We start from the raw sequence: 17,254 nt of genomic DNA on the forward strand, positions 1-17,254 counted from the left end.
ATTCATATTATAACACGGGATATAAAATAATGCCGAATCTCAAATTAAGAGAAATTCGCTTGTTTGTAGCTCTGGTTTTAAGATTTTTTCAGAACAGCAAAGTGTTTAAAAAATAATTAACAACCTAGTTTTAAGTTAATTAGACTAAATTGACCACTTGGAATAACTGACATTTTGTTCTTTTTGAACACCTCGATCTGTTTTCTTATTTCAAAATATCTTAGCATTTGTAAGACTTTTTTGCCAGACAATTTGATTCATTTATGTCTTATATTTAAGCATTGAGGTGACTCCTGCTGCCTACGGTACATTTCTATTAGAAAGAAAGAAAGACCTCTAGGCCACATATATAGCACATCATATCACAATGAAATTCTTTCCCCACATATCCCAGCTAAGAATCTAGAATCAGGGCACAGGGTTGACCATCATACAGTGGCAGCCTGGTGCAGCTTGGCTTAAGGACCCAACTGTGGCATCTTGCCAGTTCTTTGCCTTGAACCCCTGCCCTTCTGACCAGGAACTAAATCCACTGAGCTACCACTTTCTAAGAGAAAAGAAATCCTGAAATATACCATGTCAAACTAACAAACCTAAAAGCACCAGAAAGCCCCAGGTTTTTTTTGATGACTTCTCCTGAATAAGAATGCCTTTCTTTCTTAAAAACTTCTCTCAGATTTGCAGAGGAGAGTACCAGACATCTTAAACAATTGGACTGTTAAAATGAACCGCCTGCCTAAAATGCCTGACAAATGCTTTGTGTAACCCTGACCATCATCACTGCTCCACCTTCAGAGTCACTCGCTTTGCTGCTGGTTCGCAAAATAACTCCCTCATCAGGCATTTGTCACCAGAATATTGACAGTCGGAGAACATACACACCCATTAGTCCTCTCTGATGCAGACAAGCTTAATAATTGCATCCAAGCAATTTGTGTTCATGGAGATGTCTCAGTTTTACACTTTTTCAGTGGGCAGAGTTTCCTCCCTAGAAGGATTTAATAATTACAAATACAGTGGGTACGGAAAGTATTCAGACCCCCTTACATTTTTCAATCTTTGTTATATTGCAGCCATTTGCTAAAATCATTTAAGTTCATTCTTCTTCCTCATGAATGTACACATAGCACCCCATATTGACAGAAAAACACAGAATTGTTGACATTGTTGCAGATTTATTAAAAAAGAAAAACTGAAATATCACATGGTCCTAAGTATTCAGACCCTTTGCTGTGACACTCATATATTTAACTCAGGTGCTTTCCATTTCTTCTGATCATCCTTGAGATGGTTCTACACCTTTGAGTCCAGCTGTGTTTGATTATACTGATTGGACTTGATTAGGAAAGCCACACACCTGTCTATATAAGACCTTCCAGATCACAATGCATGTCAGAGCAAATGAGAATCATGAGGTCAAAGGAACTGCCTGAAGAGCTCAGAGACAGAATTGTGGCAAGGCACAGATCTGGCCAAGGTTACAAAAAGATTTCTGCTGCACTTAAGGTTCCTAAGAGCACAGTGGCCTCCATAATCCTCAAATGGAAGACGTTTGGGACGACCAGAACCCTTCCTAGAGCTGGCCGTCCGGCCAAACTGAGCTATCAGGGGAGAAGAGCCTTGGTGAGAGAGGTAAAGAAGAACCCAAAGATCACTGTGGCTGAGCTCCAGAGATGCAGTCAGGAGATGGGAGAAAGTTGTAGAAAGTCAACCATCACTGCAGCCCTCCACCAGTCGGGGCTTTATGGCAGAGTGGCCCGACGGAAGCCTCTCCTCAGTGTAAGACACATAAAAGCCCGCATGGAGTTTGCTAAAAAACACCTGAAGGACTCCAAGATGGTGAGAAATAAGATTCTCTGGTCTGATGAGACCACAATAGAACTTTTTGGCCTTAATTCTAAGTGGTATGTGTGGAGAAAACCAGGCACTGCTCATCACCTGTCCAATACAGTCCCAACAGTGAAGCATGGTGGTGGCAGCATCATGCTGTGGGGGTGTTTTTCAGCTGCAGGGACAGGACGACTGGTTGCAATCGAGGGAAAGATGAATGCGGCCAAGTACAGGAATATCCTGGACAAAAACCTTCTCCAGAGTGCTTTGGACCCCAGACTGGGCCGAAGGTTTACCTTCCAAGAAGACAATGACCCTAAGCACACAGCTAAAATAACGAAGGAGTGGCTTCACAACAACTCTGTGACTGTTCTTGAATGGCCCAGCCAGAGCCCTGACTTAAACCCAATTGAGCATCTCTGGAGAGACCTAAAAATGGCTGTCCACCAACGTTTACCATCCAACCTGACAGAACTGGAGAGGATCTGCAAGGAGGAATGGCAGAGGATCCCCAAATCCAGTTGTGAAAGACTTGTTGCATCTTTCCCAAAAAGACTCCTGGCTGTATTAGATCAAACTGGGAATTCTACTAAATACTGAGCAAAGGGTCTGAATACTTAGGACCATGTGATATTTCAGTTTTTCTTTTTTATTAAATCTGCAACAATGTCAACAATTCTGTGTTTTTCTGTCAGTATGGGGTGCTATGTGTACATTCATGAGGAAGAAGAATGAACTTAAATGATTTTAGCAAATGGCTGCAATATAACAAAGAGTGAAAAATTTAAGGGGGTCTGAATACTTTCCGTACCCACTGTACATTTAAATGAACGGGAACTTTAAGGAAAATTGTCGTCTTTAGAGGTAGATGGCTTGCCTATTCACAAACATGGGACAGTTTATTTCATTCTTTACGTGATTCATTTCAGCTGTAATCCTGTTTTCACACACACTTCATTCATCGAGTAGGCTTACACTTTACAGTTCGGCTAATTCTTTTCATATAACTTGCAGATTTACTTCATATTCATACGGTGCATCCGGAAAGTATTCACAAAGCTGTACTTTTTCCACATTTTGTTAAGGCTTTATTCCAAAATGGTTACAAATCATTTTTTCTTTGCTTAATACTTTGTTGAAGAACAAATTTCTTGGCACCAATTACAGCCACAAGTCTTTTTGAGTTTGATGCTGCATGCTTTGTGAACCTTTTTATGGGCAGTTCCTCCCTTTTATTCTTTGCAGAACCTTTCAAGCTCCATCAGGTTAGATGGGCAGCGTCGGTGCACAGCCATTTCCAGGTCTCTCCAGACATGTTCAATCGAGTTCAAGTCTGGACTCTGGCTGGTCCACTTAAGGACAGTCCCATAGCCACTTCTTTGTTATTTTGGCTGTGTGCTTAGGGTCGTCGTCCTGTTGGAAGATGAACCTTCACCGCAGTCTGAGGTTCGGAGCGCTCTGGAGCAGGTTTTTATCAATTATGTCTTTGTACATTGCTGCATTCTGACTAGTCTCCCAGTTCCTGCTTCTAAAAACATCCCCACAGCATTATGCTGCCACCACCATGCTGGATGGTATTTGCCAGTGGTGCCTGGTTTCCTCCAGACATGATGTTTGACAATCAGGCCAAAGAGTTCAATCTTGTTTAATCAGACCAGAGACATTTTTTTTCTCATTGTCCAAGAGTCCTCCAGGTGCCTTTTTTGGCAAACTCCAGGCAGACTGTCATGTGCCTATAACTGAGAAGTGACATCCGTCTGGCCACTTTACCATATAGGACTGGTTGGTGGAGTGCTGCAGAGATGGTTGTTCTTCTGGAAGATTCTCCTCTCTCCACAGAGAAATGCTGAAACTCTTTCAGAGTGACCATTGGGTTTTTGTTCACCACCCTGACTAGTCCTGGTGGTTCCAAACCATTGACAGATGATTGAGGCCACTGTGCTCATTGTGACCTTCAATGCTGGAGAAATCTTTCATTACCTTTTCCCAGATCTGTGTCTTGATACAATCCTGTCAAATATGAGTGTCATGGAAAAGGCTGTAAACACTTATGTTCATGTTCAACGTCTTTCATGTTGTCATTATGGGGTATCGTTTGTAGAATCTTAAGGAAAAGAATGAATTTAATCAATTTTGGATTAAAGCTGTACCATAACAAAATGTTGAAAAAGGGATGCACTGTCAATACTTTTTGGCTGCACTGTATTAACTATTTTTTTAATAATTCATTTCAGTATTGACTAATACACTGCATGCCAGTTTTGGATAATTTAATTTATTATTGGCTATTTCATTTCGGAATTGGCTAATCCCTTTTAGTATGCTATTTCATTTCAGTATGGTTAATTCATTTCATTATTAGCTAATTCAAATCAGTATCGGTCATTTCATTTCAGTATTAGCTCATCCACTTTAGTTTTGGCTAATTAATTTCAGTATGGCTAATTCACTTCAGTATTGTTTATTTCATTTCAGTATTAGCTAATCCACTTTAGTATTGGCTAATTCACTTCAGTATTGGCTAATTAATTTCAGTATGGCTAATTCACTTCAGTATTGGCTAATTTGATTCAGTATAGGCTAATCCACTTCAGTATTGGCTAATTATTTTTGATATTGTCTATAGTATTTCAGTATGTGCTTATTCGCTTCAGCATTGGCTAAATCATTTCATTATTAGCTAATTGCTTCAGTAATGGCTGATCCACTTCAGTATTGGCTAATTCATTCCATCATTAGATAATTCCTATCAGTATTTGTTATTTTACATGGTTTTCATTTCAGTATTGACTATTTCACTTTAATATCGGCTAATTTATTCTTCACTTATATATTGGCTAATTCATTTCAGATATTCTCAGGATCATATCATAGATGGACTGGTTTACATATTTATATGTTGGCAAAATCCATACTTTTATACTTTTGGTCTGATCCAAATAAAATAAGAATATTTACACATGGCCTAGTTCATGGGTTAGTTCAGGAAGAGTATTATTATTATTAATATTAAATGTTCTTATACTTCTCCCAACTTGACAGGTGATTAGAATCTATCGGATTTTTGATATGAAGGTGTGACTGATCACACTCTACCACTTCATTCCCTGAACGCACTGCCGCCTTCACGGACTTCGTGTGAATCAGTGAGCCACTGAATAAAGCTGTAATCCAGAAATCATGGGAAATCCATATAATGAGCATCACACACTATGAAGCACCTTCATATATATATATATATATATATATATATATATATATATATATATATATATATATATATATATATATATATATTCATCTCATTTCCCAAATCAAGTCTGAGCTGTCGGGGCTTTCTTTTTTTCCTCCTCTCTCCCTATCCTGTATTGCCTACCAAATCCAGTGAGAACTGTAATCTTTAATCAGTGGTCAAATAAGACATGGGGACAAAAGTATGTGAACACATGCCCAGTTAACATCCCATTCCTAATGCATTACAAAGTAGATGGTTTCATCACATGCTGGTATAATGATCTACACTATTCTAAGAAGGCTTTTCACTAGATTTTGGACCATAATTGAAAGAGTGACTAAATGGGAGACTGAGTCATCCTCCAAAAAAAGAATAAAATATGCAGATGAGTGACTGCTTTCTCATAAATAAGGCTGATAGACTGTCGCAGAGTTTATGGCTTTGGAGGAGAGTAGGTAGAACAAACCAAAATTAAAACCAGCACAAGTTGGCATGGCACAATGTTCTGTTTCCACATGACATTGTGTATTTTTGGTTTTTTTTTGCCCAGAAGCTATTTTGAGACAGTTGAAGTTAAAGCATGGACAGACATGTAAAGCTTTCACTTAAACGGAGTGTGTCAGTGCTGTGGTTGTAATGGACATTGAAAATGCTCTATGAATACTTTACAATGCTAGGAACATTGGATGAGGATTGGTACGGATCGCTTTATGTTCTAGATGGTTCGAGGAGAAATACCCACTCTCATTCATATACACTAGAATCCTTTAAATATTTAATGAATGTAATTACATCCAGAATCCACTTGTACTCACCAAGAGCAGTTCCTTTGCCAATTAAAAAGACCAGAATAGATTCTTTAATCTGACAATAACATTTAGTAAAGCTTACTTCAGAGTAATGCTTGCTCACTTTTTAAACTCACCACAGGTTCATTTTATACTTGGGTCAGTTCACTTCAATATAATAAACAGGAAGAAAAGTGACATGTTTATTGCTCCCATCTGTCTTTGTCACTGTTTTGAGCCTGGTCACATCAGAGGGAGATAAAGGTCAACTTGATTTCATTCGTCAGTTTGCACTCCCACTTCCTCTCTTCCTCTCTTTCTTTCTTTCTTTCTTTCTTTCTTTCTTTCTTTCTTTCTTTCTTTCTTTCTTTCTTTCTTTCTGTCTCTCTATCTCTTCATCCGTCTGCCTCTCAGAATGCCCTGTGGCCTAAATTTAACCATGACATTTTTAAACGCTTCCTAAATCCGTTAGTATGTCCAATAGGCCAACGTTTTTATTTTTTATTTTATATACAGTACAGACCAAAAGTTTGGACACACCTTCTCATTCAAAGAGTTTTTTTTTATTTTCATGACTATGAAAATTGTAGAGTCACACTGAAGGCATCAAGGGCTATTTGACCAAGAAGGAGAGTGATGGGGTGCTGCGCCAGATGACCTGGCCTCCACAGTCACCGGACCTGAACCCAATCGAGATGGTTTAGGGGTGAGCTGGACCGCAGAGTGAAGGCAAAAGGGCCAACAAGTGCCACGCATCTCTCGGGGAAACTCCTTTAAGACTGTTGGAAGACCATTTCAGGTGACTACCTCTTGAAGCTCATCAAGAGAATGCCAAGAGTGTGCAAAGCAGTAATCAAAGCAAAAGGTGGCTACTTTGAAGAACCTACAATATGAAATTTTTCAGTTGTTTCACACTTTTTTGTTATGTATATAATTCCATATATAATTCCACATGTGTTAATTTTCATACAATTTTCATAGTAATGAAAATAAAGAAAACTCTTTGAATGAAAAGGTGTCCAAACTTTTGATCTTTACTGTATATACAGTGAGGAAATTAAGTATTTGAACACCCTGCTATTTTGCAAGTTCTCCCACTTAGAAATCATGGAGGGGTCTGAAATTGTCATCGTAGGTGCATGTCCACTGTGAGAGACATAATCTAAAAAAAGAAAATCCAGAAACCAAAATATATGATTTTTAAACTATTTATTTGTATGATAAAGCTGCAAATAAGTATTTGAACACCTGTCTATCAGCTAGAATTCTTCCCTTAAAGACCTGCTGGTCTGCCTTTAAAATGTCCACCTCCACTACATTTATTATCCTAAATTAGATGCACCTGTTTGAGGTCGTTAGTTGCATAAAGACACCTGTCCACCCCATACAATCAGTAAGAATCCAACTACTAACATGGCCAAGATCAAAGAGCTGTCCAAAGACACTAGAGACAAAATTGTACACCTCCACAAGGCTGGAAAGGGCTACGGGGAAATTGCCAAGCAGCTTGGTGAAAAAATTTCCACTGTTGGAGCAATCATTAGAAAATGGAAGAAGATAAACATGACAGTCAATCTCCCTCGGACTGGGGCTCCATGCAAGATCTCACCTCGTGGGGTCTCAATGATCCTAAGGAAGGTGAGAAATCAGCCCAGAACTACACGGGAGGAGCTGGTCAATGACCTAAAAAAGAGCTGGGACCACCGTTTCCAAGGTTACTGTTGATAATACACTAAGATGTCATGGTTTGAAATTATGCATGGCACGGAAGGTTCCCCTGCTTAAACCAGCACATGTCCAGGCACGTCTTAAGTTTGCCAATGACCATTTGGATGATCCAGAGAAGTCATGGGAGAAAGTCATGTGGTCAGATAAGACCAAAATAGAACTTTTGGTTTATAATTCCACTAAACGTGTTTGGAGGAAGAAGAATGATGAGTACCATCCCAAGAACACCATCCCTACTGTGAAGCATGGGGGGTAGTAGCATCGTGCTTTGGGGGTGTTTTTCTGCACATGGGACAGGGCAACTGCACTGTATTAAGGAGAGGATGACCGGGGCCATGTATTGCGAGATTTTGGGGAACAACCTCCTTCCCTCAGTTAGAGCATTGAAGATGGGTCGAGGATGAGTCTTCCAACATGACAATGACCCGAAGCACACAGCCAGGATAACCAAGGAGTGGCTCTGTAAGAAGCATATCAAGGTTCTGGCTTGGCCTAGCCAGTCTCCAGACCTAAACCCAATAGAGAATCTTTGGAGGGAGCTCAAACTCCGTGTTTCTCAGCGACAGGCCAGAAACCTGACTGATCTAGAGAAGATCTGTGTGGAGGAGTGGGCCAAAATCCCTCCTGCAGTGTGTGCAAACCTGGTGAAAATCTACAGGAAACGTTTGACCTCTGTAATTGCAAACAAAGGCTACTGTACTAAATATTAACATTGACTTTCTCAGGTGTTCAAATACTTATTTGCAGCTGTATCATACAAATAAATAGTTAAAAAAATCATACATTGTGATTTCTGGATTATTTTTTTTTTAGATTGTTTCTTACAATTTCAGACCCCTCCATGATTTCTAAGTGGGAGAACTTGCAAAATAGCAGGGTGTTCAAATACTTATTTTCCTCACTATATATATATAATCTCAAACAATTTGAGTCATGATCCATTCTAAAACTGACAGCAGGGTCCAAAAGAGTGATGTAGGACTGAGAACGGTTATTATTATTTCATGAGTTAGTAAAAAGTAAGTGCAACATCCGGGTCAACTGATTGATTCATTATTGTAAAATGTTACATGTTATCAATCTATGTGAAATTAGAGTATAATAAGGGACTGGGAATATATTGCATCACAATGATAGGGAGTGAGAGGGAGATGGTAGCTTAGTGGTTATAGGACTAGTGGGGCATTTGACTTTGGATCTAAGGGATGGGACTTCAAATCCCAGCCCCACCAAACTGCCACTTTTAGGTGCCTGAGCAAGGCCTTTAACCCCATAGCTGAGTTTTATGAATGACATAAATGTGAGTCACATCTGTCAAATGTCATAAATTGGAATGATTAGACAGGGACGAAGATGTTCCAGGAACTATGTTACACAAGGTTGGAGGTCTGGGCACTTAGAAATAGGCTCTCCCATTCGTAGTCGCCACAGCGAATCATCCTTCTCCATACCACCCTGTCCTCTGTACATCTGCCTCTTTTACCCCAACCCCTGCATGTCTTCCCTCACCACAACAATAAACCTCCTCTTTGGCCTTCCTCTTTTCTTCCCCCTTTCTTGGCGCTGCAATAATTGTGCTGTGTGCACGTGATTATCGAATGCGCAGGAGAAGAATTTCAACTGTAAGTGAATTAAATCTGGTTGTTTTAACCAAAATTATCATGCAAGATTTATTTTTTTTTTTACTAACATTTAAGTTCCCGGTTATAGGCGAACCTGCAATTTTGTACATTCTCAGTTTATTCCTATTTAGAAGGCATATGGGGTGGTGACAGATGAGGCTTGAAGGTATAGGTTGTTGAAGTAAATTATGCCGTTACGATCCTTCAGGTCTGGGAGGATTCAAGATTGAGATGAACAGGCAATACATTTTAGTGGATAAGGGTTTGGCAGAGGGAAAATAATTCTGGAGGGAGGAAAAGTAATGATCAGGTATCCGGTCGTTGATATATTGGTAGTATTTGTGGCTTCAGGTTTGTTTCGTTAAAGCCACTGACTTTCTCTTTGTACATATTGTCCTGTTTATTGATGTCCTCATACTATCTTAAGTGCCAAAGTGGTGGGATATACCTGTAGACACCACTAGGTTACCAGAATAGGCAGGACTTAAGCACGATATGTTCCACCCCTTCTTTGTGTTTCGAATTGCACAAAAAAAGAAAGCCTTTAGGGTACAGGCTTCCGTTATGTCCTTGAAAAGCCAGTTTGCTATATGGTTTATTAAATTAGGAGAATATACACCAAATCAGCTCAAAGAGTTTGTCATCAGGGAACTGGACCTTTGCTAGGAGAATGTTGGAAAGTGGAGTATGGATACTAGTCTCTGTATTTTAGATAAGAGGCCATCTTTCCTTCCTTATGAAGAAAACAGCTCAATGGAAGTGGTAGCTCAGTGGGTAAGTGTCTGGGTTACTGATCGAAAGGTCAGGGGTTCACGAGCCCCCCAAACTGTAACACTGAGGCAATCCTCAGCACCACCTTGGATCCTTTAAAACAGTGGTCCCCAACCTTTTTTGCACCACGGACCGGATTAATGTTGGACAATATTTTTACGGACCGGCCTTTAAGGTGTAGCGAATAAATACAACAAAAAAAAAATGATACGACCGGCATAAAAACTGTTTTTTTCTAGATATAATAATAAACATGAGTTTGTTTTGTTTGAGGTGGTGTTTGTTTATATTGCTCGCTTGGTGGTTTGAATTTAGTGGTAATGTATTATGTGTTAGCGGCCGGAGCAGCCCCTTTAAGAAGGTAGTGGACATAGGTGACTGAGGCATCTTGACATGCATCAAGAGCAAGTCATAGACAGATGTGGCAGAGAGAATTCAGTAATTTTCCAAAATAAAACAATGTTTCATATCAGAGAAAAAAAAAGAAAAGAAAATAATGTAAGTTATGTATTCTTTCTGTGTGGCCCGGTATCAATTGACCCATTGGGTCAATTGGCCCGGGGGTTGGGGACTACTGCTTTAAACCTTAAATGAGTTTTGGATAGATGTAGTAAACAAAATCCAGATAAGGATTGGTGCACATGGGGGTAAGTTAATAGCCTACAAGGGGCCTACAGGAAATTAATGGGAAAAAACAAATAGTCCAAAAATATATTTCTTTTAAAAATGCAATAAATGATTGTAAGTAGTGCACTCAGACTACTGTTTCCTCCATTTATGAGGCCCTTAATATTATATTATTTTGGCTTTTAGATTTTGTCTGGTTTCCATAGTTATCCTGCATTGCTGTTTAGAAATAGTGGAAATAAATGTGCAGGTCTCAATGGAAATAAATGCATGTGGGAGTGTAGTTCCTTTGTGTTCCGACTTAAAACTAGCATTTCTGATATTATTTGTTATTTTGAGAGGTAAGTAGGTAAGACCTATTGATGGTTCATCAATATACTATACTTCTCCTTTTCCTGCTGTCTCTGTAGACATCTTCCTTCTCTCCTTCTCCTCCTTGGGCCAACAGTAGCCCAATTTCCACCGGTACCCGGTACACTTACAATACCTGTGGAGGTTATTGGTAACCCGGGCCTCGACTGATCCAGTTTAAATGAGACAAAACTTTTATACTGGATCAGTCGAGGCCCGGGTTATCAACCACCTCCACAATTATTGTTAGTGTACAGGGTACTGGTGGAAATTGGGGCCAGAGACAGCAGGGAAAGGAGAAGTATAGGAGAGTGGCGGTAAGAGTTCGTATTTTAAATGCTGGTTTTATGATGTTATGATTCTATGATCTGATATGATGAAGAGGAGAAATGAAGTAGGGCCAGCAACATTGGAGGTGGGTTCAAACTGTTCTATCATGGTGTGGATAAAAAGAGAAATGGTGTTAGACAGGATTCTCCGTGGACTATGATGCTTGCAGATGATATTGTGATTTGTGGTGAAACTAGGGAGCAGGTTAAAAAAAGCCTGGAGAGGTGGAGGTATGCGCTGGAGAGAAGGGGAATGAAAGTCAGTATGAGTAGCACAGAGTACATGTGTGTGATTAAGAGGGAGGGCGGTGGAGTGGTGCGGTTGCAGGGAGAAGAGGTGGAGAAGGTGGAGAAGTTTAAGTACCTGGGGTCAACAGTGCAAAGTAATGGAGAGTGTGTTAAAGAAGTGATGAGAAGAGTGCAGGCAGGGTGGAGTGGGTGGAGAAGAGTGATAGCAGGAGTGATTTGTGATGGAAGGGTATCTGTGAGAGTGAAGGGGAAAGTTTATAGGACTGTGGTGAGACCTAAGATGTTGTAAGGTTTAGAGACAGTGGCATTAAGTAAAAGACAGGAGGTGGAGCTGGAGGTAGAAGAGCTGAAGATGTTGAGGTTTTTTTTGGGAGTGACGATGGACAGGATTAGAAACGAGTTTATTAGAGGTACAGCGCATGTAGGACATTTTAGAGACAAGGTGAGAGAGTACCGATTGAGATGGTTTGGACATGTGCAGAGGAGGGACATGGGGTATATCGGTAGGAGAACGCTGAGGATAAAGCCACCAGGAGGGAGGAAAACCAAGGAGGAGGTTTATAGATGTGTTGTGCAAAGACAGTAGTTAAATTAAAAGAGGCAGATGGAGAGGACAGGGTAAAATGGAGACGGATGATCCGCTGTGGCGACCCCTAACGGGAGCGGCCAAAAAAGTAGTAGTAGTTTAAATGAGACAAAACCCTCAGGAATGTCAAGATTTCATTTGGAACTTGCCTCAGATTTATTAGAATCAATCATCTGAATCAATTCACCCATAACCTCAGAGCATAGTAAGCAGTGGGATAGCAATATACTTAAGCTTTACTTCATTGTCATTGTATCACTTTCCGGTCATCTTGTGTGAGCAGGGATATTTTTACGTTTTCATAGCCTGAGGGCAAATACTTTGGGTTAATAAACCGCTTAATAATGCATGAGGCAATCAAGGAAGTGTCATTAGCCTCAACCAGGTCAGAATATGATGACTGAGCTTGGCTGAGGTAAAGTATTTTGATGTAAAACGATTTGAAAAAAAAGTTCTTGTTTTTTTTAACTACATGTACTTGTGCCAGAAATGCACAGCACTCAAATCTCCAATAGCCATCAAACATTTGAATATTGCTGCCTGTGACGGAGGACAGAGTACAGCTGTACAGTTACTTCAGTATCAGTCAGGGATTACATGAATAAATAAAAAAAGAAACATTTTCCATCCTATACCATAATACTCAATGATTTTAATAATGATTAAGTCTTGCCATTTGCCTCTTCTCCCTGCAACGCACCACTCCACTGCCCTCCTTCTCATTCACACATATATAATATACAGAATAAATATAGATGGATTTTATATATATATAATTCAACTAAAAATATCAGCAATTATAACAAATGAAGGCTTGATTATTATGCAAACAGACCTGTTCCTAGAGCACAATTTTTCTGTCCATTTGTCCTGCGAACATTTTTGAGGTCTCTCGGAAAAGTGATTCACACAGGGCTATAAAAAAGGGTAGAGTATTTGAAAAGCTGCATTAATCAACCTCTATTCATTTTCATGCTTTTCTTTTACCTAGAAATGATTTAAAAAAGAAAGAATCGTAAAAGTTTCCAGACCTTCAGGTGAACAGTGTGAAAGTAAAACAGTATGAAACCCCGGTGCATGTTCTTGACAGACTTCTTCGTAACGGAAACGCGTTAGCTATTGAGATCACGATCATCTGCAGCAGTCGAGCGTGACTAACGACATTAGCCGAACGCTTTTGTATCTTCACCTCGAAATCCCCCGCTGGCTGTAGTGCACTGTGTGATTTATTATTACAACACACTCTCTGGACTGTAAATGAGGAATACGTGCTGCAGCTGCTTCTGGTGCTTAAAGTCCTGATTGGGGAAAGTGACACAAAAAGGTGGGCTTATTGTTTGTAGCTTTCATTGCGACTTAATTGTTATTGGATGCAGCCGAGTTTATTGCTGTAAAAAACGCCTGAGTTAAAGCGATCCCAACTGCACCCTGCTGGATGGGATTAAACATTACATACCGGCTGAACTCTATTACCTTGAGTTGGTGTTCGTTTGAAAAAAAAAAGAAAATTGCAGTAAAATATCTGCAGCCATTCGATGTTTTAATAAATCATGGCTTTATCTCTACTGCTGAAGTCCTCGACCTTGAGTCATGTTTCATAAGAAACGAGGTTTCTTATCCGCAAACTAAGGCCCTGGGGCTTTCAGCCTGCAGAACAGGAACGATTAAAGGACACGGATATGTTAAAAAATAATAAAATCATTGTTAAAGCTCAACTTTCACCTGCAGTTCGACAATATTTTCAAAGTCAATAAGGCATGTTAAGATTTTTCTACTGTTCAGAAATGTTCTAGAACATTCTATGGCCTAGAAGCATTTCAGTGCAAAAAAACTTACTTTAAACTAGAGGACAAAAGAATCAGGACACATAAAAACTTACAAAAATCTAACTCGTATACGATAACTAAATCTATAACCCCGTTCTGTCTATTCTTCCACATCTCTATCCTTCTGCCTATTTATTTTCATTCTCCAGCCATCTGTCCATGCATACAATCTATCTATGCGTCTACCTGGCCATCTGCTTACATATCCAAAGATCTATCCATCTATTGCCTATACATTTATTCACCCAGTCATCTTTCTGTTTTTTTTTTTACCAATCCATTTATCTATCAGTCCATCCATATAATTATATACATGCATTAAACTAACTAAATGACCTGCATGTTTATTTAATTATAAGGTCTCGTCCATATACAGTTTGCAACCATTTATCTTATCTGGCAACATCATCGTCATCATCATCATATTTTTAGTAATGCATTGAAATACAGCCACTGCCATGTGAGTACAGAACATACTTAAAATTACAGAGATAAATACAAAGGCTCCTTATCTCACTTCATATATATTTCCATATAGTCACAAGTATATGTGATTTTTAAGCATTGCATTCCACATTTAGTCCTAATTTACTCTTATAATTCCCTCCACTCTTTTGGGAAGATGTTCCACTATATTTTGGAGTGTGCTTATGGATATTTGTGTTCATCAGCCACAATGGTGTTATGACAGGCAGGTACTGATGTAGGTGAGGAGGCCTGAGGTGCAGTCAGCGTTCACATTCATCCCAAAGGTGTTCAGTAGGAATGAGATCAGAGCTCTATAGTGGGCCACTCAAGATCTTCCTCTCCAAAGCATGTAAACCAGATCTTTAAGGAGCTCACAGGAGTGCACAGGAGCATTGCTATGCTGGAACAGGTTTGGGTTTCCAAGTTCAAGTGAATGCAAAGTTTTATTAGAGCGAATCTAAAGACGTCCTGTACAATTGACCACCACCAGTTTTGTGGTACCAGTTTGGAAAAGAACCACATATAGCAGGAAAGGTCAGGTGACCCAATACTTTTGGCAGTATTGTGTATATTAGGGCTGTCAAAATGAAGGTGTTAATAACACGTTAACACAAATGTTTTTTTTAACGCCACCAATTTCATTAACTAATAAATATAAACAGAAATAACAGAAATAAATATAAAAGAGGCAAAATGTAAAGATTCAATGCGACAAGTTTCAAATCGAGCACCAAAATACGCCATGAAGCACACATCCGGCAATTAAAACCGTCCGTGTGGAAACATAGCAAAAGTTTCGTTTGGTGTCCTGATGATTTACGTCATTTAAAACACCATAATTACTTTAAAACATATACAAAAATATGATGTACTTATGCTCTATGTTGAGTTTGTTTTCACTAATAATAAACATACATTTACATAAAGCATCTATATTTGTCTATGCACATGCTGATTAGAAAAAAATTTAATCAATAAAAATATATATATTATTGTGTACCAAATGCAATCTTTTGTACGTGCAGAGAATGGTTAAAATCTCCGCCTCCACACGCCCGCTGCCACATCCCATATTGATGGACTGAATGAATGAATGAATGAAAAACGGAAGGAATTGATTCATTTATGACTAAATAAATCGAATGCATAAATAACTGTCTTGAGTGTGTTTTGCTAAAATACAGTACGTAGAAGAGTGAAGTAGAACATATATTTGGAAAATGAAATATAAAATGTAAAAAGAAAACATACACCTTTTATACACACATGTATTACCCAAAAGGGGTCTAAATAATGCAAACTATTTAATTAGATTTTTTTCCCAATTTGTTTAATTTTATTTAATCAATTGAATTTGTACTTATTTAATTAATTACTCAATGTAATAGAACAAAAAAGTGTGCAAAAGTGTAAACTGTTGTTTATGTTCACAAATGTAAAAATAAATCAAATTTAAAACTATTAATAAAAACAAGCAATTGTATATGTATGTATGTATGTATGTATGTATATATATATATATATATATATATATATATATATATATATATATATATATATATATACATATATATATATATATACATATATATACAGTGAGGAAAATAAGTATTTGAACACGCTGCTATTTTGCAAGTTCTCCCACTCAGAAATCATGGAGGGGTCTGAAATTGCCATCGTAGGTGCATGTCCACTGTGAGAGACATAATCTAAAAAAAAAAAATCCAGAAATCACAATATATGATTTTTAAACTATTTATTTGTATGATACAGCTGCAAATAAGTATTTGAACACCTGTCTATCAGCTAGAATTCTGACCCTCAAAGACCTGTTAGTCTGCCTTTAAAATGTCCACCTCCACTACATTTATTATCCTAAATTAGATGCACCTGTTCGAGGTCGTTAGCTGCATAAAGACACCTGTCCACCCCATACAATCAGTAAGAATCCAACTACTAACATGGCCAAGACCAAAGAGCTGTCCAAAGACACTAGAGACAAAATTGTACACCTCCACAAGGCTGGAAAGGGCTACAGGGAAATTGCCAAGCAGCTTGGTGAAAAAAGGTCCACTGTTGGAGCAATCATTAGAAAATGGAAGAAGCTAAACATGACTGTCAATCTCCCTCGGACTGGGGCTCCATGCAAGATCTCACCTCGTGGGGTTTTAATGATCCTAAGGAAGGTGAGAAATCAGCCCAGAACTACACGGGAGGAGCTGGTCAATGACCTGAAAAGAGCGGGGACCACCGTTTCCAAGGTTACTGTTGGTAATACACTAAGACGTCATGGTTTGAAATCATGCATGGCACGGAAGGTTCCCCTGCTTAAACCAGCACATGTCCAGGCACGTCTTAAGTTTGCCAATGACCATTTGGATGATCCAGAGGAGTCATGGGAGAAAGTCATGTGGTCAGATGAGACCAAAATAGAACTTTTGGGTCATAATTTCACTAAACGTGTTTGGAGGAAGAAGAATGATGAGTACCATCCCAAGAACACAATCCCTACTGTGAAGCATGGGGGTGGTAGCATCATGCTTTGGGGGTGTTTTTCTGCACATGGGACAGGGCGACTGCACTGTATTAAGGAGAAGATGACCGGAGCCATGTACTCCGAGATTTTGGGGAACAACCTCCTTCCCTCAGTTAGAGCATTGAAGATGGGTCGAGGCTGGGTCTTCCAACATGACAATGACCCGAAGCACACAGCCAGGATAACCAAGGAGTGGCTCTGTAAGAAGCATATCAAGGTTCTGGCGTGGCCTAGCCAGTCTCCAGACCTAAACCCAATAGAGAATCTTTGGAGGGAGCTCAAACTCCGTGTTTCTCAGCGACAGGCCA

Source organism: Silurus aristotelis (assembly GCF_946808225.1).
Source record: "Silurus aristotelis genome assembly, chromosome: 20".
NCBI classification, from domain to species: Eukaryota; Metazoa; Chordata; class Actinopteri; order Siluriformes; family Siluridae; genus Silurus; species Silurus aristotelis.